Genomic DNA, 4430 nt, shown 5'->3' with positions numbered 1-4430 from the left:
TCTCATTTCCAGTCTATTCTGATTCAGCAAATCTTTAATAAGCAGTCTGCCTGATTGATAATACATATTTATCTTCATTCTGTGGAAAAGAGAGCCCAGCATCCTGACATGGGGTGTAGAATTTTCAGTATTTTCATCTCTTAATCCTTTCGTTCAAGGATGTGTTAGACTTTTTCCATCCCACAGTTGTTGGGTATCAGTTCAGTTCCAGAAAGACATGAAGTAGAGGTTAACTCCTAATGCTACAGTGTGGGACGACTGTAACTTTCCTTTGGGTTTGGGAGGACCACACAGGAGCCTGCATTTGAACACTTGGAGCCAAGAGCCTCTGTCTGTTTGGAATCATTCTGAGGATTAAGGATTAAATAGAAGACTTTGTGTTCCTTTTAAAACTTCTTCCATGTGTAAATCTTTTGCCTGTATGAAGTGAGGTTAATTTATTGGCCAGGGAGGTTGCTCATAGTGATCTTCTCTATCTGCTTCCACAGCCTGATGTAATGTATGTTCTTGCTGACAATATCAGCAAAGAGATCAAGCAAGGAAATAGCCTGGCCCAGACTTTGCCAGGTATTTCAGCAAGGTTCTTTGGAAAGAGTTACCAGTGCCATCTTGAACATCATGGAAGATTTACATTTAGTGCTGCAAATGTTGTAAGTCTGGACTTAAGCTGAAGTGTATACTTCATTTATGGCCGCTCACAGCTCTTGCATAAGGTCTGAAAAGCTGAAAACCCCCCAGTATTTCACTGACAATGCTGCCTAGCTCGAAGCAGAAATCCTGTTTTACAGCTCCTCTTCAAAAGAGAGAACTGGGGTGATCTAGTGACTTGTTGATGATCTCCAAAGGACAGGCAATTAGCTTTGCAGTAGTGAGTTGTCAGATGGTTTTAAGAGAATGGAAGATTTGTGTCCTTCAGTGATCACTGGGAGCCCTGGAGTCTTGCAAAAGGTTCCTTCTCAGTGTCATGCTACAGGGGCCCGTGCACACAGCAGATACTTACGAATGCTTTGGAAAATGCAGTTCTTCATCTTTTCCTTAGCTCATCATTAAACTCTGCCTTGCTCAGTGAACGGGAAGGCTCACTCTTCCTGCACAGAAATCAAAAGAAGGGATACATTTTTGTGCTGGATTTGGCTCCTGTGGGCAGAGGTGAGTGTTTGCAGTAGGTCTCTCACTTGTGAGCCCTCTGGCTCCAACTGAAAATTGCAAAGAGTGGGAAACTATGTGAACAGATTGCTCCTTAAAGAAGGCAACACTTGTGTTCTTCCAGAGGTATGAGGGAAAGGGCATTAGTGTGCAAGTGAAAGTTACCTGGGCAGGGATTGGCCTTCTGCCATGCAGGCTTCTTCCCCAGCTTTGTGCTGCTCCAGATTATTACTTGCATAAAAAGAAACAAAACAATCCATAATTCAAATAGTTTTCCTGGTTTGCTTCACAATGAGTCTGGGTTGATATCCTCTTGAATGAAGGTATACATAAGAGGTAGTATAAATCTGCACTTGAATTGGGCAGGTTTAGGGCAGTTAGCTGGTTATTTAAACAGCTGGACTTCTAGAAAAACAAATTATTTCCTGAAGAACTGGATTTATTTTATTCAGATTCCCCATCCCCCTCTACCTCATGTCATGGGCAAATTAGTCCTTCAGAGAAAACGGGTTATGTGTTACAAGAACACATATGAATGTGAAATGTGTGGTACTTTTGTTTTCAGTTAATTAGAAATTTGAGATCTCTGATTACTAATAAAGCTTCAGGTTTCTGTTCTTTGAAGCAGACAATTTTCTAATCAGGCATAATTGCTGAGAAAAGCTCCTTGGCTGGATCCACTAAGTTCCCCCTGCTAATTTTTTTGCTCTCCTTTTCCTTATGTCTTGGCCCAGAGACAGTAGATGATCTGGCAAACCTCCAGTAATTACCTGAATGGCAGACACTTAATAGCTTCATAATGTATCTGAATGAAGGTTATTAAATGTGCTTAACTGAGGTTTTCAGCTACAGCTCTATTATTCTCTCTGTATGTAGGACTTTAAAAATTCTCTCTGCAAAGGAAAGTATTGCTTTCCAAAGACATGGTAATTAATTGTCCATTTATATTGATGCTGGACGTAATTAAAGAAAAATTCTTATAAGGAGCCTGGCCTTGAAGGGTTGTCTGGAGAGAACAGCACATGTAAACACCTCCTTACTGTTACAGATTGCCTGCTTCTGTGTCAATTTAAAGCTGTTGATTTAGTCTGAGCATTGAGAAATTTTATCTTTCAAAGTACTTCCTTGGAGCTCATTACTTGAGAAACATTAGCACCCTTGTCTGTTCTTGATCATAAATTGGAGTCCAGAATGAACTTCCTGGATCTGAGTCATTGTAAAGCTGCTGAAGTAAAATCCCATTGCCTGAGAGTTTAGCATAGGATGTATTGGTGAAAGAAACTCTTCTCAGAACAGGCCAACATTTTTTTGTTTCTAAGATAGTACAGGAAAACATGAGGAGTGACTTGTGGCAAGACCTGGAAGGAGAGGCACTGTAGGCATTGCTGTCGTTGCAGATGATGATTGCACATGGCCCTAGAAAAGTGATCCAACATAATTCTGAGAACCAGGAGGCATGAGAATTTTCTATCCTGTACATCACTGAGCAATTAGTGCAAAAAAATTGTAGCAAAGGGACTTAAATTATCTTTGTGTATGTACAAAGAGTGAGTTACTGGCTTTAGACAAGGGTCCAGCATAATGTCTAGTGAGCTTAAAATGTCTGTGACTTAAGCAGTATTTGGTGTGGTTTAAAATAAATAACTTGTACATAATTTTACTGTGTGCTTCTGAAGGTGTAGTCCAAATTCAGTGCTGAATTGTAGAATAGGTTTCACTGGACTTCTAAAGAGGAACTGGCCCAGGAGAGTAGATCTGACTCATTTTGAGGAAATAACTTAATCTGATCAAATCTACTTACTTATCAGGGGTACCCAAAATTACATGTGGGTTCAGGAATGAAGGCAAGATAATTCTGTTCTTCTACTTATCAGGTGTTTTCCTATATGATACCAGAGTTCATTTGAAAACAGTCTTTTGAATACAAAACTTGCAAATTCTATTGACATTCTTTTCACTCAAACAAGTAGCTTCCCAATGAAGTTAAACGTGTCATTGTTCAGAGAAGAATTTGTGGGATTTGCATTAGCTCAACAAACAAAATGCTTATCCAGGAGCTGCAAGTTACAATCCTACTTTCTCTTTCAGTGTCTAATTCTCTTTCAAAAGTCTACAGCTTTAGTGTTTCTGTGGTGGTTTTTTGTTGGTTATGTTTTCCCCCCCATGACTGTCATGTTTTTTGTCTGTGCAAAGTCAGAATGGCTTTGTTAGGTTTTGGAGTAAAAGCAAAGGGCTTCAAGGGCTATTCTGTAAGTTTTAACAAGCTGCAATCTGCCTGTCTTGCTCAGTTTTGAGTCAAAAAGTGATCTTTGTTCAGAGTTTCATCTAGGTTTATGAAATTAGTCCTTGAAATGAAATCCTACTGAGAGAACCTGCTGCTGACCACTGCTTTGTCCTTGTCTGTGCACAGTGTCATCTGCAGGGGGTAACAGAATTTCTCTTTTTGGGTACTGCAGATTTAACAAGGAGTACGTGACATTAGGTTGTGCTCTTCCTACCTCCTGAAGTATTTGGATGTAGATAAATGCTTTGGATTCATCCTGGCCAAATGTATGTCCAGTATTCTTCTAATCCTAAACAGATGCCTGCCTTTGTTAGAAGAAATGTGTCAATTTACTGAACCAACCTTGAGGAAAGATGCATTTTAAAGTCAGATAAAAAGTTAAAAACAAGGAGATAGCCTATCACAGCCTCAGTAAGGCTGTTGTGTTTTTTTTTCTTGTGGCATAGTATTTCCTTGGGCTAAGACCAAACAACCATTGCTCAGGTTTTTTCAGTTCAGCTTTTGTGGCACAGTTATTTCCCCTGTCTCTCTGCTTTAGAGTTGTAGCAGAGACCAAAGCAAAGCCTGAGATGACATGATGCCATTAAGGTTAGTTTAGAGTCTGTGCAGTTATCATCATAATTATTGTGATAACAAAGTTATCACAAGTGACAACCAGAATCCTCAGCTGACACAACAAGTTGAAGGCTGTTGTATGGCATTTCCAAGGATATGTGCTGTCTAATGCCCCCTCTGAGCACAATTACTGTATAGACTGAACTGGATGTATTGAATAAATACGCTCACTTCACCCTCTCTACAAACAGAACAGTGACCTTTTTCGTAGAGCTGGGATGATGTTATTTGAGGAAGTGCTATTTCTCTCTTAACCAGCTCTCCAGGCACTCTCAGGTTGTTCAGGAAGATACACTGAGAGATCCATATGTGCATATATCCCACTGGAAAATAGTTTATAGCCAGGTCTAAAGAAACCAAGGTATTGGTGCTTGCTGGTGCTCAC

The sequence above is a fragment of the Chaetura pelagica genome, unplaced genomic scaffold (genome assembly GCF_000747805.2).
Source record: "Chaetura pelagica isolate M959 unplaced genomic scaffold, ChaPel_1.0 scaffold581, whole genome shotgun sequence".
NCBI classification, from domain to species: Eukaryota; Metazoa; Chordata; class Aves; order Apodiformes; family Apodidae; genus Chaetura; species Chaetura pelagica.
This window is presented reverse-complemented; position numbering follows the sequence as displayed.